This window comes from Panthera leo, chromosome C1 (assembly GCF_018350215.1).
Source record: "Panthera leo isolate Ple1 chromosome C1, P.leo_Ple1_pat1.1, whole genome shotgun sequence".
Taxonomy (NCBI): Eukaryota; Metazoa; Chordata; class Mammalia; order Carnivora; family Felidae; genus Panthera; species Panthera leo.
This window is the reverse complement of record NC_056686.1, coordinates 77,743,296-77,770,427: the sequence shown is the minus strand read 5'-3', so window position 1 is coordinate 77,770,427 and position 27,132 is coordinate 77,743,296. Positions and strand designations below refer to the sequence as shown.

Genomic DNA, 27,132 nt, shown 5'->3' with positions numbered 1-27,132 from the left:
CTACACACTCAACGCAATCCCAATCAAAATTACACCAGCATTCTTCTCGAAGCTACAACAAGCAATCCTAAAATTTGTATGGAACCACAAAAGATGCCAAATAGCCAAAGTAATATTGAAGAAGAAAACCAAAGCGGGAGGCATCACAATCCCAGACTTTAGCCTCTACTACAAAGCTGTAATCACCAAGACAGCATGGTATTGGCACAAAAACAGACACATAGACCAATGGAATAGAATAAAGACTCTAGAACTGGACCCACAAAAGTATGGCCAACTCATCTTTGACAAAGCAGGAAAGAATATCCAATGGAAAAAAAGACAGTCTCTAACAAATGGTGCTGGGAGAACTGGACAGCAACATGCAGAAGAATGAAACTAGACCACTTTCTTACACCATTCACAAAAATAAACTCAAAATGGATGAAGGACGTGAATATGAGACAGGAAACCATCAAAACCCTAGAGGAGAAAGCAGGAAAAAACCTCTCTGACCTCAGCCACAGCAATTTCTTACTCGACACATCTCCAAAGGCAAGGGAATTAAAAACAAAAATGAACTATTGGGACCTCATGAAGATAAAAAGCTTCTATACTGCAAAGGAAACAATCAATAAAACTAAAAGGCAACCGACAGAATGGGAAAAGATACTTGCAAATTACATATTGGACAAAGGGCTAGTATCCAAAATCTATAAAGAACTCCCTAAACTCCACACCCGAAAAACAAATAATCCAGTGAAGAAATGGGCAGAAGACATGAATAGACACTTCTCTAAAGAAGACATCCAGATGGCCAATAGGCACATGAAAAGATGCTCAAAGTCACTCCTCATCAAGGAAATACAAATCAAAACCACACTGAGATACCACCTCACGCCAGTCAGAGTGGCTAAAATGAATAAATCAGGAGACTAAAGATGCTGGAGAGGATGTGGAGAAACAGGAACCCTCTGGCACTGTTGGTGGGAATGCAAACTGGTGGAGGCACTCTGGAAAGCAGTGTGGAGGTTCCTCAAAAAATTAAAAATATATCTACCCTATGACCCAGGAATAGCACTGCTAGGAATTTACCCAAGGGATACAGCAGTGCTGATGCATAGGGGCACCTGTACCCCAATGTTTATAGCAGCACTTTCAACAATAGCCAAATTATGGAAAGAGCCTAAATGTCCATCAACTGATGAATGGATAAAGAAGTTGTGGTTTATATATACAATGGAATACTACTTGGCAATGAGAAAGAATGAAATATGGCCTTTTGTAGCAACATGGATGGAACTGGATAGTGTTATGCTAAGTGAAATAAGTCATAGAGAGAAAGACAGATACCTATGTTTTCACTCTTATGTGGATCCTGAGAAACTTAACAGAAGACCATGAGGGAGGGGAAGGAAAAAAAAAAGTTACAGACAGGGAAGGAGGCAAACCAGGAGAGACTCTTAAAAACTTAGAATAAACTAAGGGTTGATGGGAGGTGGGAGGGAGGGGAAAGTGGGTGATGGGCATTGAGGAGGGCACCTATTGGGATGAGTACTGGGTGTTGTATGGAAACCAATTTGACAATAAATTTCATATTAAAAAAAAAAAGAATTATTCACCATGATCAAGTGGGATTTATTCCTGAGGCGCAGGGCTGGTTCAATATTCTCAAATCAATCAATGTGATATGCCACATTATTAAGAGAAAGAGTAAGGAGTATATGATCCTTTTAATAGGTGCAGAAAAAGCATTTGACAAAATACAATATCCTTTCCTGATAAAAACACTTGAGAAAGCAGGGGAGAAGGAAGGAACATACCTCAACATCATAAAAGCCATATATGAAAGGCTCACAGCTAATATCATCCTCAATGGGGAAAAAGTGAGAGCATTTCACCTAAGGTCAAGAACATGACAGGGATGATCACTTTTACCACTGTTGTTCAACATAGTACTGGAAGGAAGTCCTAGATTCACAATCAGACAAGAAAAAAATAAATGGCATGCATATTGGTAAAAAGAAGTCAATTTTTTTTTAATTGAAGTTTAACTCTTCACAGATGACATGACACTCTACATAGAAAACCCAAAGACTCCACCAAAAAATGGCTACAATCAATACATGAATTCAGCAAAGTTGCGGGATATAAATTCAACGTACAGAAATTGGTTGCATTTCTATACACCAAAAATTAAGCAGCAGAAAGAGAAATCAAGGAATCTATCCCATTTACAAGAGCAACAAAAACCTTAATATACCTAGGAATAAACCTAACCAAGGAGGTAAAAATCTGTAGGCCGAAAACTATAGAAAGCTTACGAAAGAAATTGAAGAATACACAACAAAATGGAAAAACAATCCATGCTCATGGATTAGAAAATACTGTTAAAATGTCTATACTACCGAATGCAATCTACATATTCAATGCAATCCCTATCTAGAATTCTTTACAGAGCTAGAACAAACAATCCTAAAATTTGTATAAAACTACAAAGACCCTAAAAGCCAAAGTAATGTTGAAAAAACAAAGCAAAGCTGGAGGGATCACAATTCCTGACTTTAAGCTGTATTACAAAGCTATAATCCTCAAGACAGTATGGTACTGGCACAAAAATAGACACACGGATCAGTGGAACAGAACAGAGAGCCCATAAATGGATGCACAAATGTCTGGCCACATAATCTTCGACAAAGCAGGAAAGACTGCCCAATGGAAAAAAGAGAGTCTCTTCAGCAAATGGTGCTGGGAAAACCAGACAGCAACATGCAGAAGAATAAAACTGGACCATTTTCTTAAACCACACACAAAAATAAATTCAAAATGGATGAAACCCTAAATGTGAGACTGGAAACCATCAAAATCCTATAGGAGAACACAGGCAACAACCTCTTTGACCTCAGCCACAGCAACTTCATTTTTTTTGTTTTGTTTTTTGTTTTTAATGTTTATTTATTTTTGAGAACGAGAGACAGAGTGTGAGTGGGGAAGGGGCAGACAGAGAGGGAGTCACAGAATCTGAAGTAGGCTCCAGGCTCTGAGTTGTCAGCACAGTCTGACATGGGGCTCGAACTCACGGACCACGAGATCATGACCTGAGCCAAGTCAGATGCTTAACCAACTAAGCCACCCAGGCACCCCTCGGTCACAACAACTTCTTACTAGACATGTCTCTGGAGACAAGGCAAACAAAAGCATAAATGAAATATTGAGGCCTCATCAAGATGAAAAGCTTCTGCACAGCAAAGAAAATAACAAAACAAGAAGGCAACCGATGGAATGGGAGAAGATATTTCCAAACGACCTATCACATAAAGGGTTAGTATCCAAAATCTATAAAGAACTTCTCAAAATCAACACCCAAAAACCAAACAATCCAGTGAAGAATTGGGCAGAAGACACGAATAGACACTTCTCCAAAGACATCCAGATGGCTAACAGACACATAGAAGATGCTCAACATCACTCATCATCAGGGAAATACAAATCAAAACCACAATGAGATACCACCTCACATGTCAGAATGGTTAAAATTAACCACTCAAGAAACAACAGATGCTGGTGAGGATGCAGAGAAAGGAGAACACTTTTGCACTGCCGTTGGAACTGCAAACTGGTGCAGCCACTGTGGAAAACAGTATGGAGGTTCCTCAAAAAATTAAAAATAGAACTACCTTACGACCCAGCAACTGTATTACTAGTTATTTATCCAAAGGATTCAAAAATGCTGATTCAAAGGGGCACATGCACCCCAATGTTTATATAGCAGCGCTACTGACAATAGCCAAAGTATGGAAAGAGCACATCATGTCCATCAAATAATGAATGGATAAAGAAGATGTGGTATACATATACGATGGCTCATACTACTCAGTGATCAAAAAGAATGAAATCTTCCCATTTGCAACAATGTGGATGGAGCTAGAGTATGCTATGTGAAATAAGTCAGTCAGAAAGACAAATATTATGTGATTTTACTTGTATGTGAAATTTAAGAAACACAACAGATGAACATATGGGAAGGGAAGTAAAAATAAGATCAAAGCAGAGAGGCAGGCAAGCTGTCAAAGACTCTTAAATACAGAGAACAAACTGAGGGTTGCTAGAGGGGAGGTGGGTGGGGAAATGGGCTAAGTGGGTGATGGGGATTAAGAAGGGCACTTGTTGGGAGGAGCACTGGGTGTCATATGTAAGTGATGAATCAGTTCCACTCCTGAAACCAATACTACATTGTATGTTATCTAATGTGAATTTAAATACATTAATTTTAAAAAACCATGCTATGAACCCAGATCTGCAGTTAGTGTACAAATGGTAAAGTAACCTGTGTAAACAGAAGAATTCCTAAATTCCTCTTTTTTTTAATGTTTATTTTTGAGAAAGAGATAGAGTGAGAGCAGGGGAGGGGCAGAAAGAGAGGGAGACACAGAATCCAAAGCAGACTCCAGGCTCCTGCCCCGACACAGGGCTCAAACTGATGAACCGTGAGATCATGACCTGGGCTAAAGTCGGACACTTAACTGAGTCAGCCACCAAGGTGCCCCAAGAATTCCTAAATTCTTAAGTAGTAAATGAATAAGCTTAGGTTCTACAGAAGCTGTTTTCTTGGTGAGAGCTTTTCCCATTACGAAAATCTCATGCTGATGAAAGTCCGTTTAGTAAATGGAATGATATGTAGTCAGAAAGGAATTAAATGACCTTCTGGGACTTTTCCCTGGGCACCATGTCATAGATCATAATAAATATTCAAATAGAATTACATGCTTACAAAACATCTTGTTGGATGTCAAGAAATATTTTGAAGAGGATGACCCGATACGATGGCGATATGGCAGAAGCAAACAGCCATTCGGGAAGTAGGTACCTGGTATTCCATTATATAAGGATCATCCCTGAAGAATTTGAAATATTTTCCAAATGCTTATTCTTGCCTAAAATAAGGCCAACTGGATGCAAAGTTGTTTTAAACTAAAAGAGGTATATGGCATTGAGTTCCATGAGTTGCAGCAGAGTCTAGTCAAGAACAAAAGAGATTTTGGGGTGCCTGGGTGGCTCAGTCAGTTAAGCGCCCGACTTTGGCTCAGGTCATCATCTCACTGCTTGTGAGTTCGAGCCCCGCATTGGGCTCTGTGCTGATAGCTTGGAGCCTGGAGCCTGCTTTGAATTCTGTGTCTTCCTCTCTATGCCCCTTCCCTGCTCATGCTCTCTCTCTCTCTTTCTGTCTCTCAAATATAAAATAAAACATAAAAAAAAAAAAAGAATAAAAGAGATTTCAGTCTCATATGTAGAATTGAAAAAATACAACAGATGAACATAGGAAAAGGGAAGGAAAAATAAAAACAGAGACAGAGGCAAACCATAAGAGATTCTTTTTTTAAATAATTTTATTTTTTTAATTTACATCCAAATTAGTTAGCATAGTGTGTAACAATGATTTCAGGAGTAGATTCCTTAATGCCCCTTACCCATTTAGCCCATCACCCCTCCCACAACCCCTCCAGTAACCCTCCATTTGTTCTCCATCTTTAAGAGTCTCTTATGTTTTGTCCCCCTCCTTTATATTATTTTTGCTTCCCTTCCCTTATGTTCATCTGTTTTGTATCTTAAAGTTCTCATATGAGTGAGGTCATATTTGTCTTTCTCTTATTAATTTTGCTTAGCATAATACCCTCTGGTTTCATCCACATAGCTGCAAATGGCAAGATTTCACTCTTTTTGATTGCCGAGTAATACTCCATTGTATATATATACCACATTTTCTTTATCCATTCATCCACCGATGGACATTTCGGCTCTTTCCATACTTTGGCTATTGTTGATCGTGCTGCTATAAACATTGGCATGCATGTGTCTCTTCGAAACAGCATACCTGTAATCCCTTGGATAAATGCCTAGTAGTGCAATTGCTGGGTTGTAGGGTAGTTCTATTTTTAATTTATTGAGGAACCTCCACACTGTTTTCCAGAGTGGCTGCACCAGCTTGCATTCCCACCAGCAATGCAAGAGAGATCCTATTTCTCCACATCCTCGCCAATATCTGTTGTTGCCTGAGTTGTTAATGTTAGCCATTCTGGCAGGTGTAAGGTGGTATCTCAGTGTGGTTTTGATTTGTATTTCCCTGATGATGAGTGATGTTGAGCACTTTTTCATGTGCCTGTTGGCCATCCGGATGTCTTCTTTGGAGAAGTGTCTATTCGTGTCTTTTGCCCATTTCTTCACTGGACTATTTGTTTTTTGGGTGTTGAGTTTGATAAGTTCTTTATAGATTTTGGATACTAACCCTTTATCTGATAGGTGATTTGCAAAAATCTCCCATCCTATCAGTTGCCTTTTAGTTTTGGTGATTGTTTCCTTCACTGTGCAGGTTTTTTATTTTTGATGAGGTCCCAACAGTTCATTTTTGTTTTTGTTTCCCTTGCCTCCAGAGACGTGTTGAGTAAGAAGTTGCTGTGGCCAAGGTCAAAGAGGTTTTTGCCTGCTTTCCCCTCGGGGATTTGGATGGCTTCCTGTCTTTTGTTTAGGTCTTTCATCCATTTTGAGTTTATTTTTGTGTATGGTGTAAGAAAGTGGCCCAGGTTCATTTTTCTGCATGTTGCTGTCCAGTTTTCCCAGCACCACTTGCTGAAGAGACTGTCTTTATTCCATTGGATATTCTTTCCCGCTTTGTCAAAGACGAGTTGGCCATACGTTTGTGGGTCCATTTATGGGTTCTCTGTTCTGTTTCATTGATCTGAGTGTCTGTTTTTGTGCCACATAAGAGACTCTTAAATACAGAGAACAAACTGGGGGTTGCTACAGGGGAGGTGGGTGGGAGGATAGGCTAAATGGGTGATGGGGATTAAGGAGGGCACTAGCTGGGATGAGCACTGGGTATTGTATGTAAGTGATGAGTTAATGGATTTTACTCATGAAACCAATACTGCACTGTATGTTAACTAACTTGAATTTAAATAAATAAAAAATATGGGGCATCTGGGTGGCTCAATCGGTTAGACTTTGGCTCAGGTCATGGTCTTGTGGTTTGTGGGTTTAAGCCCCATGTTGGGCTCAGTGCTGATAACTCAGAGCCTGAGCCTGCTTCAGAATCTGTGTCTCCCTCTCTCTCTGCCCCTCCCCCACTCATGCTCTGTCTCTCACTCTCAAAAATAAACATTTTTCTAAAAATTTAAAATTTAAAAAAGAAAAAAAACTGCATCCATAGTTAAATGTATAAAAGTTCATTTCCAAATATGTTTAAAAGAACAAAATACAGGCATCTGAGTGGCTCAGTTGGTTAAGAATCTGACTCTTGATTTTGGCTCAGGTCATGATCTCAGTTAATGAGTTCAAGTCCCATATCAGGCTCCATGCTGATAGTGTGGGGCCAGCTTGGGATTCTCTCTCTCCCTCTCTGTCTGCTCCTCCCCTGTGCACTCTCTCTCCTTTCTTTCAAAAATAAATAAATCATAAATAGAAAGAGAGATAGATATTTTAAGAAAGAAAAAAAAAAGAAAATACGGGCAACTGGCTCTTTCAGTTGAATATCCAACTCTTGATTTTGGTTCAGGCTATGATCCCAGGTTCATGGGATCAAGCTCCACATTCAGCTCTGCACTGAGAATGGAGCCTGCTTAAGATTCTCTCTCTCTCTTCCTCTGTCCCTCTCTCCTGCTCGCATGCTCTCTAAAATTAAAAAAAGAAAGAAAGAAAGAAAGAAAGAAAGAAAGAAAGAAAGAACAAAACAAAACAAAAAAATAGGGGTGCTTGGGTGGCTCAGTTTCTTGGGCATCTGACTCTTGATTTCAGCTCAGGTCATCTCACAGTAGTGAGATCACATGGGCCTCCATGCTGGGTGTGGAGCCTGCTCAAGATTCTCTCTCCCCAGGGGCCCATGGGTTGCTCAATTGGTTAAGTGTCCGACCCTTGGTTTCAGCTCAGGTCATGATCTCACAGTTATGGGTTCAAGCTAGGCATTGGGCTCCATGCTGACAGCCCAGAGCCTGCTTGGGATTCTCTCCCTCCTTCTCTATCCCTCCCCTGCTCAAGCTCTCTTTCTGTCAGAAAGAAAGAAGGAAAGAAAGAAAGAAAGAAAGAAAGAAAGAAAAGAAAAGGAAAGAAAAAAGAAAACAAAAGGGAAAGGTACAATTCAAAAGCCAGGAGGATCAAATATAAAGACAAATTCTAGAGGCAGAATGAAGGTTTGTGTCACCTTAGTGTCCAGTGAAAGGTAAAAAACTAAAAAAAAAAAAAAAAAAAATTGTTAGGAACAAGAAAGAATGTTAAAATACTGGTGGGGAGGGCAGATGGGGGAGAGGAGAATACAAAAGACAAAATGGGTGCTTATGGCTTTTATGATGCAGTGAGGATGTGTAGTGTATGTGGAATATATCAAACATAAGGTATACATTCAAACCTTTTGGTAGAAGATCGATTGTATAATAGGAAAAACACAACAGGAGTTAGACCAGGGTTCTATTCTTACCTCTAACACTGTAATCACTCAATGCCTTTAAGCCTATTTTTAACATATATATAATTACATACTATGAGATGAATAATATTGGCTTGCTGATATCCCTCAGAGTGGTTAAAAAAATAAAATGACATAATACATAGTAAAATACAAATATATTATTACCATAATTATTTACTTTAGTCAAACCTTTCAACAAAAACCTAACAATAAACCATTTTTATAAGACCTTCAGCACTTTTTTCAAACCAACACAAATAATCCCTTAGTTACACTTTTCTCCCTAGTTCCCTTCCCTTTCCTGCAGATATAAAGTGGATATTTACCTGGGCCCGATTCATTAGCTGTCATCCTGGGATTTCCCTTCACCTCTCTCCTGTGTTAGAGCCATGTTTCCCTTTCCCTGATGTATTCTTTTGTTTTGCTGAAGGATTTTTTAAATATATATATATATATAATTATATATTATTATAATATATTATATATTATATATATTTTTTGTTTTGCTGAAAGATTTTTTAAATATATATATATTATTATAATATATTATATATTATATATATTTTAAATATATATATATTTTTTCTTAAATTTACATCCAAGTTAGTTAGCATATAGTGCAATAATGACTTCAGGAGTAGAATCCAGTGATTCATCCCCTACATGTAACATCCAGTGGTCATCCCAACAAGCGTCTTCTTTAATGCCCCTTGCCCATCTATCCCATCCCCCTGACCTACAATCCCTCCAGCAACTCTGTTTGTTCTCTGTATTTAAGAGTCTCTTATGTTTTGTCCTTCTCCCTGTTTTTATATTATTTTTGCTTCCCTTCCCTTATGTTCATCTGTTTTGTATCTTAAATTCCACAAGTGAAGTCATATATTTGTCTCTGACTGACTTATTTCTCTTAGCATAATACCCTCTAGTTAGCATAATACCACATAGTTGCAAATGGCAAGATTTCATTCTTTTTGATTGCCGAGTAATACTCCACTGTATATATATATACCACATATTCTTTATCCATTCCCCATTGATGGACATTTGGGCTCTTTGCATACTTTGGCTATTGTTGATACTGCTGCTGTAAACATTGGGGTGCATGTGTCCCTTTGAAACAGCACACCTGTATCCTCTGCATAAATACCTAGTAGTGCAATTGCTGGGTCATAGGATAGTCCTGTTTTTAATTTTTTGAGGTACCTCCATACTGTTTTCCAGAGAGGCTGCACCAGCTTGCATTCCTACGAGCAATACAAAAGGGCTCCTCTTTCTCGACATCCTTGCCAACATCTGTAATTGCCTGAGTTGTTTATTTTAGCCATTCTGACAGGTGTGTGGTGGTATCTCATTGTGGTTTATGAAGCATTCTTTAGTAGTTCTCTTAAAAAGATGCAAAGCAAACAGATAATATATAGATGTATTTTGAGCACTTGCATGTCTGAAAGTCTTTATTCTATCTCCATATTTGATACTTATATGTATATATGCATGTGTTTGTACTTATATACATGCTTGTGTGTGTATGTATATATACATATACATATATATATATATCTTATTAGATATGTTTTCTTTAAGAACTTTATAAATATTACTCTACTGTCATCTAGACAACCAATGTAGCTGTGGACATACCATGTTGATTCCTATTTCTGTATAAGTGACTTATTTTTCATTTGTTTTCTCCAAAAGCTTTTATGGTACCTTCATGTTTTGGGTCTTTCTTAACCTCTAATCTTTTGAAATTTCACAACAATGTGTTTTTGGGTAGATCTTTTTACCTGAATTGTACTGAGTACTCAGTGAGCTCTTTTAATCTGGATACTCATGTTCCTCAATCCTAGAAAACCAGAATCAAATATTTAATATTCCTAATATTCTTTTGTATTTCATTTTGTTTTTTTCAACTGTTATCAGTTGGGTATTAGATCTCACAGCTTGATCTTAGTCTTTTCCTGTTTTCAATTTTTTTTTTCTTGTCATTTTCCAGGTTATTCCCCAACCAACCTTAAAGGCTTTTTTGTTTTGTTGTTTTACTATGTTTCAGCGGTTGCTCTAGAGTGTGCAATATACATTTATAACCAAGCCAAGGTTATTTTCTTTTTTTTAAATTTTCTTTCATGTTTATTTATTTTTGAGAGAGACGGAGACAGAATATGAGTGGGTTAGGGGCAGAAACAGAGGGAGACACAGAATCCAAAGCAGGCTCCAGGCTTCAAGCTGTCAGCACAGAGCCTGACGTGGGGCTCAAACTCACAGGCTGTGAGATCATGACCTGAGCTGGAGTCGGATGCTCAACCAACTGAGCCACCCAGGCGCCCCAAGCCAAGCTTATTTTCAAATAACAGTATACCACTTCATAAACAGTACAAGTACCTTATAATAAAAAACATTCCTAAATCCGCCCTCCCATCCCTTATGTCACTGCTGTCATTTTTTTTTCACTTTAACATCAGCTATAACCATCAAATACACTGTTGTTACTATTATTTGGGAAAAAAAAACGTATCTATTAAATGAATTAAGGATAAGTAAGTTTTTATTTTACTTTCATGTATTCCTTCTCTATTGCTCTGCCTTTCTTTATATAGATCTGAGTTCCTGACACTATCATTTTCCTTCTCTCAAGAAATTTTTTTATTGTTTTAAGTTGTACGATGTTTTTATTTTCATTTTTTAAAGTTTTTATTTTAATTCCAGTTAGTTAACATAAAGTGTTCTCTCAAGAAATTCTTAGCATTTCCTGAAAAACAAATCAACTGGCAGGAAAATCTCTCAATTTCTGCCTATGTGAGAAAAAAAGTATTTCTCCCTCACTTTTGAAGGAAGACAGCAGGACACAAAATTCCAGGTGGGTGGTTTTATTCTCTCAATAATTTAAATATTTCACTCCACACTCTTGCTTGCATGGTTTACATCCAATTACATCCAAGACCAGGGTGCCATCCTAGATGGGTTCTGGTGAGAACATTCTTTCTAGCTTGCAGACAGTTGGCCACCTTTTGCTGCATCCTCACATGGCACAGAGAGAGTGACAGCACCAGCAAGATCTGGTGTAACGTAATTTGTATCTTTGCTCCTCTGATAAGGTGGTTTCTTTGATATTTTATCTTTGATATTCTGTAGTCTAATATGCCTAGGTAGTTTTTTGGCATTTATCATTGTTTGGCGTTCCCTGAGATATCTGAATCTGTGGTTTGGTGTCTGGCGTTAATTTGGGGAAATGGAAATTCTTAGTCACTGCTTCAAGTATTTCTTCTCTTCCTTTCTCTTTCTTCTGTTTTTGATATTCACATTACACGTATATTACACTTCTAATTGTCCCACAGCTGGTGGACATTTTGCTCAATTGTTTTGACTTTTTTTCTCTTTGCTTTTCAGATTTGGAAGTTTCTATTAGCATATTCTCAAGCTCGGAGATTCTTTCCTCAGCTGTGTCAATTATACTAATAAGCCCATCAAATGCATTCTTCCTGTTACATTGTCTTTTATCTCCAACATTTCTTTTTGGATTCTTACAATTTCCACCTCTCTGCTTACATTATCCATCTGTTCTTGTATATTGTTTACTTTTTCCATTAGAGCCTCCACATATAAATTATAGTTGTTTTAAATTCCTAGTCTAATAATTACAACATTCCTGCTGCAACTAGATGTGTCTGGTTCTGATGTTTATGGTCTCTTCAAATTATGTTTTCTGCCTTTTAGCATGCCTTATCATTTTTTGTTTAAAGCCTAACATGACGTACTTGGTAAAAGAAACTCTGGTACACAGGCCTTTGGTGACAGTGGTAAGGTGTACAGGGAGGAGAAGCATTCCATAGTCTTATTATTAGGTCTCAGTCTTTTTGGGAGCCTGCACCCCTTAGCTGAGAATTTCACTTGTGTTTGTCCATTATTTCCTCTGGTTAGGTGAGACAGGATGCCTGGAGGGGACTAAAGCTGGGTATTTCCCTTCTCCCACGTTGACTAGGCTATGATAAAAGCCCAACAGGATTAGGCTCTGGTAGTTTCTCTTGAGGGCAGAATTTTTAAGAACAGGATGCTTGCATTTCCCTGATGAGGAGCAACATTGAGCATCTCTTCATGTGCCTGTTGGCCATCTGGATGTCTTCTTTAGAGAAGTGTCTATTCATGTTTTCTGCCCATTTCTTCACTGGATTATTTGTTTTTTGGGTGAGGAGTTTGGGGAGTTCTTTATAGATTTTGGATACTAGCCCTTTGTCCAATATGTAATATGCAAATATCTTTTCCCATTCCTTCAGTTGCCTTTTAGTTTTGTTGTTTCCTTTGCAGTATAGAAGCTTTTTATCTTCATGAGATCCCAATAGTTCGTATTTGTTTTTAATTCCCTTGCCTTTGGAGATGTCTCAAGTAAGAAATTGCTGCGGCTGAGGTCAGAGAGGTTTTTTTCCTTTCTCCTCTAGGGTTTTGATGGTTTCCTGCCTCACATGCATGTCCTTTATCCATTTTGAGTTTATTTTTGTGAATGGTGTAAGAAAGTGGTCTAGTTTCATTCTTCTGCATGTTGCTGTCCAGTTCTTCCAGCACCATTTGTTAAAGAGACTGTCTTTTTTCAATTGGATATTCTTTCCTGCTTTGTCAAAGATTAGTTGGCCATATTTTTGTGGGTCCAATTCTGGAGTCTCTATTCTATTCCATTGGTCTATGTGCTCAATGTCGCTCCTCATCAGAGAAATACAAATCAAAACCACAATGAGATACCACCTCACGCCAGTCAGAGTGGCTAAAATGAACAAATCAGGAGACTATAGATGCTGGAGAGGATGTGGAGAAACGGGAACCCTCTTGCACTGTTGGTGGGAATGCAAACTGGTGCAGCTGCTCTGGAACAGTGTGGAGGTTCCTCAAAAAATTAAAAATAGACCTACCCTATGACCCAGCAATAGCACTGCTAGGAATTTACCTAAGGGATGCAGGAGTGCTGGTGCATAGGGGCACTTGTACCCCAATGTTTACAGCAGCACTTTCAACAATAGCCAAATTATTGAAAGAGCCTAAATGTCCATCAACTGATAAATGGATAAAGAAATTGTGGTTTATATACACAATGGAATACTGCTTGGCAATGAGAAAGAATGAAATATGGCCTTTTGTAGCAATGTGGATGGAACTGGAGAGTGTTATGCTAAGTGAAATAAGTCATACAGAGAAAGACAGATACCATATGTTTTCACTCTTATGTGGATCCTGAGAAATTTAACAGAAGATCATGGGAAGGGCAAGGAGAAAAAAAAAAAAGTAAGAGAGGGAGGGAGCCAAACCATAGGAGACTCTTAAAAACTGAGAACTGAGGGTTGATGGGGGTGGGAGGGAGAGGAGGGTGGGTGACGGGTATTGAGGAGGACACCTGTTGGGAGGAGCACTAGGTGTTGTATGGAAACCAACTTGACAATAAATTTCATATTAAAAAAAAGAAGAGGATGCTTGCATATTTCAAAATACCCCCCACCCCCAGCCCCCAACCAGAAGCACAAAGGAAGTTTTCTTCAATATTCACTGTGAGAACCTGGTAGAGCTCCTGGAGGTAGAACTCACAAAGTGCAGAGGCCTGCTATGGACTGAATTACGTTCCACCAAAATCATATAATGAGGCCCCAATCCTCAATGTGATGGTATTTGGAAATAGGGTCTGTGGGAGATAATTAGGTTTAGATGAGATCAAGAGTGTGGGCCCCTCATGATGAGATCAGCGCCCTTATAAGAAGAGATGCTAGAGCTTGCTAGTGCAGTCTCTCTCTCCCTGCTATATAAGGACACAGCAAGAAGGCTATCTGCAAGCTAGGAAGCAAGTTCCTACCAGAACCGCACTAAGATGGCACCCTGATCTCAGATTTCTGGCCTCCAGAACTGTTAAGAAAATAAATCTCTGCTGTTTAAGCCACCCAGTCTATGGGAATGGCTATGGCAGGTCAAACTAAGACAGGGTCCCCTAATGATTTGATCTCTGCACTTATTGACACAGTGCTTTCAGGAATTCTTCAATTACACTTTAGATTTTCCTATCCCAGTACTGGTTCCTGCAGAGGTTTCTGCTCCAATTAGGTGATTCTTTGTATCAATCTCTCTGCCTCTAAAATTTTGGGTGCAGAAGTTTGCCATGCAATCTCACTTCCCTGGCAGATTTAAGAAGAGTTGTTGATTTTTCAGTTTGTTCAGCTTTTAACTTATTAATAGGATGGAGTTACTAGCTCCATGCTCTTTACATGCTGGACTGGCAACCAGAAGCCAAGAGTTTTGTTTTTTAAAATTTAAACTATCATATATACATATGATACATATACATATATATGATATATATATATCATGTATGATATATATCACATATATCATATGATTATATATGATATATATCACATATATCATATGATTATATATATCATATATATGATATATATAGTTATTAGAGGTTCTTTCTTACTCTCTGATCATTCTCCTTTATGGCATCTCTTTATTTTATGAACTCAAAAATCTGTAATTTCCCTGAGGTAATTAATTACATCTTCAAAAAGTTTTCTTCTGTTGTCCATATGGTCTGTTTTCTATAGGTCTCTTTTTTTCTGATTATTTTATCTAGTTTTCGTGTTGGAAGTTTTCCTCAAATGTCTAGTGATCCTTAATTGTTCTTATTTATGTATTTATTAATTAAAAAATATTTATGTACATATCTGATACTATTATAGGGACTGGGGCACAACAGTGAAAAAAACAGACAAATCTCTACCCTCATGAAGCTTCCATTCTAGGGGGATGATTCCAGCAATTAAAAAACAAAAGACAAATATGGGTGATAAGGAGAGAGTGATGGAAGGTAGTAATATGTGCCATGGAGAAAAATAAATCAGGGTATATGGGGAGTAAGTGCTGGAGGCTGTTATTTTATGTTGGGATGGTCAGAGAAGACATCTCTTATAAGGTAAGACATTTGCCTGGTATTCCCAAATCCATCTTCCCAGCTGAACTACTCCAGAAAACAAACCTCCAGCCTCCTCCATAGGAGAATTGTAGAGTGAATTTGCTTGGACGTTCAGGATGGAGAAGAGAACCCAGGGAGCTTCTAATAGATTTGCATATAAACTTTCAACAATCTTTCCTTCTTCCACATTCTGCTCTTGATGGCACCAATACCTGATGCTTCTAAGTACAGTACTCAGCCTCTCAGGAGGTCCATGAAGCAAAACTCCTCTTTTCTCATTAATTTCTCCCTCTGTAGACACATAGATAATTTTCTTTTATAACCAAATCAATTACCATTCCTGTCTTCTAGCTTCCTCCTACTCATTTAAATCTCTCATTTGCTATTTTATTCCTCATATCTTTGTGTTTGTTAACTTTTTAAAGAAATATTTACTGTCATTTCAAAAGTCTTTGGAGAAAAAGAGAAGATAAACAAATGGGGTCAATCTGCCATTTTAAGCATGAAGTCTGTGGTATTTTGATTAATTGCCGTCACTTACATACATCATCCATATTCTAAACTTCCAAAATTTTCTCAGGTTTCTCAATGAAATGCCCCTCTTATCTCTGAAAATATAAATCTCATATCTCTATGTACAAAACCTCAAATATTATCCCATATTATCTTTCCCTAATTAATACCATTGAAGACTTTCCCTCTACTTGTTTGAGATATGAATTTACTTCCTTATTATATTCCCTTAACACTTAGCATAGTGGGGTTTACTAAGTAGTTGATCAATGAATTATGTTCCTATAATATTAGTGATGAGATACACTGGTAATATTAACAGTAGGCTTCTAGCAATGAAAGAAACTATTTTAATTCTAATAAATATATATTTAACTTCTAACATCTCTCAGTGGGAGAATCCACTTTATAGTACCAAGTATTAATCGGAAATAATAATGAGATGCATATTACAGTCTAAAAACACTTAGAAAGTAACTAAAAAACAAAAAGTAAAAAAATAAAGAGGAATTAAAGTTGTAAACTAAAAAAATATTCATACATCACAAAAATGGTAGTAAAAAAAATAACAGAAGAATAACAACAAAAGACCTATAAAGAATAAATGACAAAATGGCAGATCTAATGGTGGTGATGGTTGTACAGCAAAGTGAATATACTAAAAATCATTGAATTTAAAATTCACTTTAAGTCACTTTAAAAATTCATTTTAATTCACTTTAAAAGTTATTTTTGTGTTATGTGGATTATATCTCTTACAAATTTTAAATAATAGGCATAAATCCAGCCATATTGAATAATTACATCAAATATGAACAGAAAAATGTTCCAAAGCAAAATCCACTATACGCTGTCGTAGATTCAAGAATATAAACAGACTGAAAGTCATAAGAAAAAGATACACCATGCAAACAGTATAAGAGAGCTGGAGTGGCTGTATTAATAAAAAACAAAATAGACTTGAGGGTAAGAAACATCACTAGAGACCAAGAGAGATACTTTAAAATGATAAAAGAGTCAACATATCAGGGATATGTAACAACTGTAAACGTAACATCTAACAGAGACCCATCTAACAGAGACCCAAAACACATGAAACAAAGTCATACAAAGCATGCCCTCTAACCATAAGAGAATTAAATCAGAAATCGATACAAATAAAACCAAATTTCTTCAAATAAAGAAGCTAAACATACATGAGAAATGCATGCATCAAAAAAGGAATCACAATGGAAATTAGACATTATTTTGAGCTGAGTGAGAAGAAATATAAATGTATCAAAATTCATAGGATATGGCTAAAGTAGTATCCAGGGAAATTTATAGCTTTAAAAGACTAAATTTAAAAAGAAGATTTCAAGTTAGTACCTTACTCCATTAAAAAAAAAAAAAAACAAAAAAACCCAGAAGAACAAATTAAAGCCAAAACAATTAGAAAGAAGTAACAAAGATTAAAACAGAATTCCATAAAATAGAATACAGAAAAACACCAGAGAAAATTAATGAAAATTAATGAAAGAGAAAGTTGGCTCTTTGAAAAGATGAAAAAAATTGACATTTAGCTAAACTAACAGAAAAAAGAAGTGGGGAGGGAGGAGATATAAACTACCAAATCTGGAATGTAAGAAGGAATATCACTGCCAAGCTTTCAGAAGTTAAAAATATTATAAAGATTTTAACAACTCTGTATCAGCAAATTTGATGCCTATATGAAATGGACACTGTTCTAATAAGACAAAAATTCCAATAGTGAAGATATGGAAATAAGAAAAGAGAAATCTAAATACAGGTATATCTCAGAGAAATTGTGAATTAGGTTCTAGATCCCCCCCAGTAAAGCAAATATCACAATAATGTAAGTTAAATGAATTTTTTGGTTTCCTGGTGCATATAAAAGTTACATATGCTTGGGGCACCTGGGTGGCTCAGTCAGTTAAGGGTCCGACTCTTGATCTTGAGTTCAGGTTGTGATCTCAGGGTCATGAGTTCTAAGGCCTGCTTTGGGCTCCACACTAGGCATGGAGCCTATTTAAAAAATAATAATAATAATAGAAATAAAGTAAAAAAGTTATGTATATTATACTGGGCGTCTGGGTGGCTCAGTAGGGTAAGCATCTGACTCTTCGTTTTGGCTCAGTCATAATCTCATGGTTTCAAGAGTAGGAGACCTGAGTTGGGCTCTGCACTAGCAGCTCACAGGCTGCTTGCATGCTTAGGATTTTTTCTTTCTTCTTCTTTTTTTTTTTTTTTCTGTGTGTGTGTGTGTGTGAGAGAGACTGAGGGAGAGAGCAAGTGAGTGAGGGGCAGAGAGAGAGAGGGAGACAGAGGAAGACGGAGGGAGACAGAGAAAGAGGGAGAGAGGGAGAGAGAAGCTGGGCTCACCAGAAGTGGAACTCATGTTTTTGCGGGAAGCAGGGCTTGTGCTTACCTGACACAGGGCTCGTGCTCACCCAAAGCAGAGTTCATGCTCATGAACTGTGACATTACCTGAAGTCAAATGCTTAATGACTGAGCCACTCAGGCGTCCCACCCAATTGAGAAATTGTCTCAATTTCTTTCTCTCTACCCCTCCCCCACTTGTGCTGTCTCTGTCTCTCTCAAAATAAATCAATAAACTTTAAAAAGAGAGTTCTACTATACTATAGTCTGCTGGGTGTGCAATAGCATTATGTCTTTTTAAAAAATTTTTGTTTACATTTATTTATTTTTGATAGAGACAGAGCACAAGTGGGGTAGGGGCAGAGACAGAGGGAGACACAGAACTGGAAGCAGGCTCCAGGCTCTGAACTGTCAGCACAGAGCCCAATGTGGGGCTCGAACTCGCAAACCCCAACATCATGACCTGAGCCGAAGTTGGACACTTAATCAACTGACCACCCAGGCGCCCCAACATTATGTCTTAAAAAATGTACATATCTTAATTAAAAAATACTTTCTTGGCTTGCCTGGGTGGCTCAGTCAGTTAAGCATCTGACTTCAGCTCAGGTCATGATCTCATAGCTCCTGAGTTCCAGCCCCATGTTGGGTTCTGTGCTGACAGCTCAGAGCCTGGAGTCTGCTTCAGATTCTGTCTCCTCTCTCTGCCCCTCCCCTGCTCATGCTCTGTCTCTGTCTCTCTCTCTCTCTCAAAAATAAGTAAACATTAGAAAAACAAAATACTTTTTTGCTAAAAATGCTAACCGTAATCTTGAGCTTTCAGTGAATGTCACCTTTTTGCTGGAGAAGGGTCTTGCCTCAATGTTGATGGTTGTTGACTTACCAGGATAGTGGCTGCTGAAAGTTTGTCTGGCTGTGACAATTTCTTAAAATAAGACAACAAGGAAGTCTGCCATACTGATTGACTCTTGTGTTCAGAATCCATTCACCTATAGCACATGATGCTGTCTGATAACATTTTATTGACAGTAGATCTTCTTTCAAAATTGGAGTCAGTCCTTTCAAACCCTGCTGCTGCTTTATCAACTAAGTTTATGTAATATTCTAAATCCTCTGTTGTCATTTCAACCACCTGCACAGCAACTTTGCCAGGAGTAGATTCCATCTCAGGAAACCACTTTCTGTGCCCATCCTTAAGAAGTACGTTCTCAAGAACACCTGGGTGGCTCAGTCAGTTAAGCATTTGACTCTTGACTTCAGCTCAGGTCTTATTCTCATGGTTCGTGGAGTCGAAGCCCATGTCAGGCTCTGCACTGATGACGTGGATCCTGCTTGGGATTCTCTCTCTTCTCTCTCTCTGCCCTTCCCCCGGATTGCATGCTCCCTCTTTCAAAATAAATAAACTTAAAAAATAAAAGCAGCAACTCCCCAGTGAAAGTCTTTCAGTCATTGATTGCAGCCATTGAGTCACATATTCAGGCTCTAGTTCTCATTCTACTTCTCTTGCTATTTCCACCATATCTGCAATTATTTCCTCCAATGAAGTCCTGAACCCCTCCACTATCTATGAGGGTAAGAATCAGCATCTTGCAAACTCTGGTTCATGTTGATATTTTGACCTCTTCCCATGAATCATGAATGTTCTTAATGGGACCTAGAATGGTGACTCCTTTCCAGAAGTTTTTCAACCAACTTTGCCCAGATCCATCAGAAGAATCACTATTTACAGCAACTGTAGCCTTATGAAACACATTTCTCATAGTAAGATTTGAAAGTCGAAATTACTCCTTGATCTATGAGTTGTACAACAGATGTGTCAGTAGTCAAGAAAACAACATTAATCTCACTGTACATCTCAAAACCCTTGGGTGATCAGGTGCAATGCCAATGAGCAGTAATATTTAAAAAAAAACTTTTTTTCCGAGTGGTACATCGCAAAAGTAGGTTTGAAATATTCAGTAAACCATGCTATAAACAGATGAGCCATCACTCAGATCTGTTGTTCCATTTATACAGCACAAGCACAGATTTAGCACAATTCTTAAAGGCCCTAAGATTTTCAGAATGGCAATGACCACTGGCTTCAACTTCAAATCATTAGCTGCATTAGCCCCTAACAAGAAAGTCAGCCTATCTATCCTTTGGCACTTTGAAGCCAGGTATTGACTTCCACTGACTTCTCTCTAGCTAAGAAAGTCCTAGATGGCATCTCCTTCCAATACAAGGCTGTTAGTTACATCTACATTCTGTTGTTTATGTAGCCACCTTCATGAATTATCTTAGCTAGATCTTCTAGATAACTTGCTGCAGCTTCTACATCAGCATCTGCTCCTTCACCTTCTACTTAAAAAAAAAAAATTGTTAATGTTTATTTATTTTTGAAAGAGAGAGAGAGACGGGGGGGGGGGGGGGGGGGCTCAGAGAGAGAGGGAGACACAGAATCTGAAGCAGGCTCCAGGCTCCAAGCTGTCAGCACAGAGCCCAATGTGGGGCTCAAACTCGCAAACTGCAAGATCATGACCTGAGCTGAAGTTGGACACTTAATCAAGTAAGCCACCCAGGCACCCCCACCTTGTACTTTTATGGAGAGGTCTTTTCTTAAATCTCATGAACCAACTTCTGCTAGCTTCAAATTTTTACTTCTGCAGCCTCCTGGCCTTTCTTAGTCTTCACAGAATTGAAAAGAGTTAGGGCCTTGCTCTGGATTAGGAATTTAAGGGACTATAGTAGTTGGTTTGATCTATTCAGCTCATTAAAACTTTTTCCTTATCAGTAAAAAAGGCTATTTTGCTTTCTTATCATTTGTGTGTTGATTGGAATAGCACTCTTAATTTCCTTCACAAACTGTTTGCATTCATAACCTGGCTAACTGGTTAACTGCAAGAGGCCTAACTTTCAGCCCATCTTGGCCTTTTGACATGCCTTCCTCACTAAGCTTAGTTATTGCTAGCTTTCAATTTAAGGTGAGGTATGTGGACTCTTCGTTTCACATGAACACTCAGAGTCCACTGTAGGGTTACTGACTGGCCTAATTTCAATATTGTTGTGCCTCAGGGAATAGAGAAACCCAAGGGAGAATGGTGGGGAATGGCTGGTTGGCAGAACAGTCAGAACAAACATGACATTTATCATTTAGTACAGCAGACACAAGCAAGACCATTGGAGAGCCTGGTTCTGGAGACCCAGAGGGATTGCACTACAGGGCACCATAGGACATCTTCTACATGAGGCTACTTCTTTCAAGACCACGAGACATAAGTGACTTACTTAATACATAGAAACAAAAACTGATCATTAGACAAAAAGGAGACACAAGATATGTCTCAAATGAAAGAACAAGACAAAATCATAGTAAATGAACTAAATGAAACAGAGATAAAGAATTCAAAGTAATGATCATAAAAATACAACTTGAAAAAAGACAGCAATCTCAGTTAACAACCTCAACAAAGAGACATAAAATATAAAAAAGAACTAGTCAGAACTTAAAAATTCAATAACTGAAATAAAAAAAAATACACTAGAGAGAATCGACAAACAGATTAGAGGATACAGAAGAAAGGATCAATGATCTGGAAGACAGAGTAATGGAAAGCAACCAAGTTTAATAGCAAAAAGAGTAACAACAAATGAAAATAGGTTACAGGAACTCAGCAATATCATCAAGTACAGTAACACTCCCATTACAGAGATCCTGGAAGGAACAGATAAAGAGTAAGGGGCAGAAAACTTACCTAAAAAAAATAACAGATGAAAAGTTCCCTACTCTGGAAAAGAAAACAGCCATCCAAGTCCAGGAAGTACAGCCAGCCTATATAAAGGTAAACCCAAGTTAGTCCACACCAATACACATATTCAGAACAGCAAAACTCATGATAGAGAATTTTAAAAGGAGCAAGAAAAAAGAAAACAGTTATATACAAGGAAAATGCCAGAAAGCTATCAGTTGATTTTTGGAAGAAACTTTGCAGACCAGACTGGAGAGGCAGGACACATTCAAAGTGCTGAAAGGAAAAAAACCTATGTGAAGAATACTCTACTCAGCAAGTTTATCACTCAGAACAGAAGGAGAGGTTGTAAGATCCTCTGACAAAAGTTAAAGATGTTCATCACCATTAAATTAGCTTTACACAAAATTTTAAGATAATTCTTTAAGAAGAAAGAAAAGGCCATAAGTGGAAAAAATTATGAAAGGAAATAAATTCATAGATAAAATCAAACATAAAGGCAGATTAATAATTTATAAAGCCAATGTCAACATTAAAACACAACAGTAGTAAAATCAATTATACTGATAAAAATTGGTCAAAGGATACACAAAATAAAAAGATGTAGCATATGACAACATATACCTAAAATATGGAGTAGGGAGTAAAAATTTAGTGCTTTTAGAATGTGTTCAAACTTAAGCAACCATCACATTGATATAGACTGCTATAACATAAGAAGTTATAATATGAACCCAATGGTAACAACAAATCTAAAGTCTAGGAGGAACCAAGATGGCAGAACAGCATAGAAGTTTTTTGTGTGTCTCGCGTCCATGAAATACAGCCAGACCAACACTAAACCATCCTACACACCTAGAAAACTGACTGGAGGATTAACACAACAATCTGCACAACCTGAACCACAGAATTCAGCAGAAAGAGAAAAAATTCATTTTTATCTTCAATTTTTATTAAAAATGTTTTTAATTTTTTTACTCTATTTTTTATTCTTGTGTAAATTTTTTCAAATTCTATCCTACTTCCATCATTTTCTTTTAGTCTACTTCAATGTATTCACCTTTTCAAATTTTCAAACGATTTCTTTTTCTTTTTCTTTTTTCTTTTTTTTCTTTTCCTTGAATGCAGAAAGAGAAAAACCTCATTTTTATGTTCAATTTCTATTAAAAATATTTTTCTTTAATTTTTTTACTATAGTTTTTGCTTTTATGTAAATTTTTTCAAATTCTATATTACTTGCATCATTTTATTTTAGTCTACTACAGTGTATGCACTTGTTCAAATTTTCAAACGATTTTTTCTTTTTTTCTTTTTGTTTCTTTTTTCTTGAATACAGAAAGAGAAAAATTTATTTTTAATTTTTATTAAAAATATTTTAAATTTTTTTCTAGTATATTTACTTTTGTGTAACTTTTTTCAAATTCTATTTTACTCCCATCGTCTCATTTTAGTCTACTTCAATGTATTCATTTTTTCAAATTCTCAAACGATTTCCTTTCCCGCCCCTCTTTTTTTCCTCTAATCTGTCAAACCACTTTCAACACCCACCAAAACACACCTAGGATCTAGCATCATTTATTCAATTTTTGTGTGTGTGTGTTTAATTCTTAAATTTTAGTATTTTTTTAATTTTAATATTTTTTGTTTTCATTTTTCTACCTCATTAATTCCTTTTCTCCCTTCAAAATGACAAAACAAAGGAATTCACCCCAAAAGAAAGAGCACAAAGAAACGACAGCCAGGGATTTAACCAACACAGATACAAGCAAGATGTCTGAACCAGAATTTAGAATCACAATAATAAGAATCCTAGCTGGAGTCAAAAATAGATTAGAATCCCTTTCTGCAGAGATAAAAGAAGTAAAAAATAGCCAGAATGAAACTCAAAATGCTATAACTGAGCTGCAATCATGGATGGATGCAGTGGTAGCAAGGACGGATAAGGCAGAACAGAGAATCAGTGATATAGAGGACAAACTTATAGAGAATAATGAAGCAGAAAAAAAAGAGGGAGCTTAAGGCAAAAAATCATGATTTAAGAATTAGAGATATCAGTGACTCATTAAAAAAGAACAACATCAGAATCATAGGGGTCCCAGAAGAGGAAGAGAGAGAAATAGGGGTAGAAGGGTTATGTGAGCAAATCATAGCACAAAACTTTCCTAACCTGGGGAAAGACACAGATATCAAAACCCAGGAAGCACATAGGACCCCCATTAGATTCAACAAAAACTGACCATCAACAAGGCATATCATAGTCAAATTCACAAAATAGTCAGTCAAGGAGAGAATCATGAAAGCAGCAAGGGAAAAAAAGTCCCTAACATACAAGGGAAGACAGATCAGGTTTGCAGCAGACCTATCCACAGAAACTTGGCGGGCCAGAAAGGAGTGGCAGGATATATTCAGTGTACTGAATCAGAAAAATATGCAGCCAAGAATTCTTTATCCAGCAAGACTGTCATTCAAAATAGAAGGAGAGATAAAAAGCTTCCCAGACAAACAAAAATTAAAGGAGTTTGTGACCACTAAACTAGCCCTGCAAGAAATTTTAAGGGGAACTCTTTGAGGGGGAAAAAGATGAAAAAAATATATATATAAATAAATAAATACCGAAAGCAACAAAGATTATAAAGGACCAGAGAACACCACCAGAAACTCCAACTCTACAAACATCATAATGGCAATAAATTCATATCTTTCAGTACTCACTCTAAACGTCAATGGACTCAATGCTCCAATCAAAAGACATAGGGTAACAGAATGGATAAGAAAACAAAATCCATCTATATGCTGTTTACAAGAGACCCACTTTAGACCTAAAGACACCTTCAGATTGTAAATAAGAGGATGGAGAACCATATATGATGCTAATGGTCAACAAAAGAAAGCCGGAGTAGCCATATTTATATCAGACAATCTAGACTTTAAAATAAAGGCTGTATCAAGAGATGCAGAAGGGCATTATATTATAATCAAGGGCTCTATCCACCAAGAAGACCTAACAATTGTAAATATTTATGCACCAAATGTGAAAGCACCCAAATATATAAATCAATCACAAACATAAAGAAACTCATTGATAGTAATATCATAATAGGAGACTTCAACACCCTACTCACAGCAATGGACAGATCATCTAATCAAAAAATCAACAAGGAAACAATGGCTTTGAATGACACACTGGACCAGATGGACTTAACAGATATATTCAGAACATTTCATCCTAAAGCAGCAGCATATACATTCTTCTCCAGTGCACATGGAACGTTCTCCAGAATAGACCATATACTGGGACACAAATAAGCCCTAAGTACAAAAAGACTGAGATCATACTGTGCATATTTTCAGACCACAATGCTATGAAACTCGAAATCAACCACAAGAAAAAATTTGGAAAGGTAACAAATACTTGGAGACTGAAGAACATCCTACTAAAGAATGAATGGGCTAACCAAGCAGTTAAAAGGAAATTAAAAAGTATATGGAAGTCAATGAAAATGATAACACCACAACCCAAAACCTCTGGGACACAGCAAAGGCAGTCCACAAGAGGAAAGTGTATAGCAATCCAGGCCTTCCTAAAGAAGGGAGAAAGATCTCAGATATACAACCTAACCTTATGCCTTAAGGAGCTGAAAAAAGAATAGCAAATAAAACCCAAAACCAGCAGAAGACAGGAAATAATAAAGATTAGAGCAGAAATTAATGCTATCGAAACCAAAAAAAAACAGAACAGATCAATGAAACCAGAATCTGGTTCTTTGAAAGAATGAACAAAATTGATAAACCACTAGCCAGTTTGATCAAAAAGAAAGAGGAAAGGACCAGAATACATAAAATCAAGAATGAAAAAGGAGCGATCACAACCCACACAGCAGAAATAAAAACAGTAAGAGAATATTATGAGTAATTATATGCCAATAAAATGGGCAATCTGGAAGAAATGGACAAATTCCTAGAAACATATACACTACCAAAACTAAACAGGAAGAAATAGAAAATGTGAACAGACCTAAAACCAGTAAGGAATTCGAATTGGTAATCAAAAATCTCCCAAAAAACAAGAGTCCAGGGCCATATGGCTTTCCAGAGGAATTCTACCAAACATTTAAGGAAGAGTTAACACCTATTCTCTTGAAGCTGTTCCAAAAAATAGAAATGGAAGGAAAACTTCCAAACTCTTTCTATGAAACCAGCATTACCCTGATTCCAAAACCAGACAGAGACCGCACTAAAAAGGAGAACTATAGACCAATTTCCCTGATGAATACGGAGGCAAAAATCCTCAACAAGATAGTAGCCAACTGGATCCAACAATACATTAAAAAAATTATTCACCACGACCAAGTGGGATTTATACCTGGGATGCAGGGCTGGTTCAATATTCGCAAAACAATTACCGCGATTCATCACATCAATAAAAGAAAGGACAAGAACCATATGATCCTCTCAACAGATGCAGAGAAAGCATTTGACAAAATACAGCATCCTTTCTTGATAAAAAACATCAAGAATAGGAAAGAAGGAGCACACCTCGAGATCATAAAAGCCATATATGAACGACCCAATGCTAATATCATCCTCAATGGAGAAAAACAGAACTTTCCCCCTAAAGTCAGGAACAAGACAGGGATGTCCACTCTCACCACTGTTATTCAACATAGTATTGGAAGTCTTAGCCTCTGCAATCAGACAACACAAAGAAATAAAAGGCATCCGAACTGGCCAGGAGGAGTTCATACTTTCACTCTTTGCAGATGACATGATAGTCTATACGGAAAACCCAAAATATTCCACCAAAAAAACTGCTAGAATTGGTTCATGAATTCAGCAAAGTGGCAGGATATAAAATCAATGCACAGAAATCAGTTGCATTCTTATACACCAACAATGAAGCGAAAGAAAGAGAAATCAAGGAATCAATCCCATTTACAGTTGCACCAAAAACCATAAAATACCTAGGAATAAATGTAACCAAAGAGGTGAAAAACCTATACACTGAAAACTATAGAAAGCTTATGAAAGACATTGAAGAAGACACAAAAAAATGGAAAAAGATTCCATGCTCCTGGATAGGAAGAACAAATATTGTTAAAATGTCGATACTACCCAAAGCAATCTACATATTCAATGCAATC

At 37.2% G+C, this 27,132-nt stretch overlaps 1 protein-coding gene across 4 annotated transcripts in view; it reads right to left on the bottom strand.

Moving 5' to 3' along the window:
• CC1H1orf146 (chromosome C1 C1orf146 homolog) overlaps positions 1-27,132 on the bottom strand; it is a 56,537-nt gene that overhangs the window by 23,548 nt on the left and 5,857 nt on the right. The window contains exon 1 of one of the 4 annotated variants that reach the window (XM_042952811.1): positions 15,438-15,509. The exons of 2 other annotated variants lie outside the window; for them this stretch is intronic. The gene's annotated coding sequence lies outside the window, so the exon portion shown is untranslated. Of the gene's footprint in view, positions 1-10,218; positions 10,260-15,437; positions 15,510-27,132 lie in introns of those variants that run through there. One more of the 4 variants, XM_042952812.1, reaches the window with a different exon arrangement.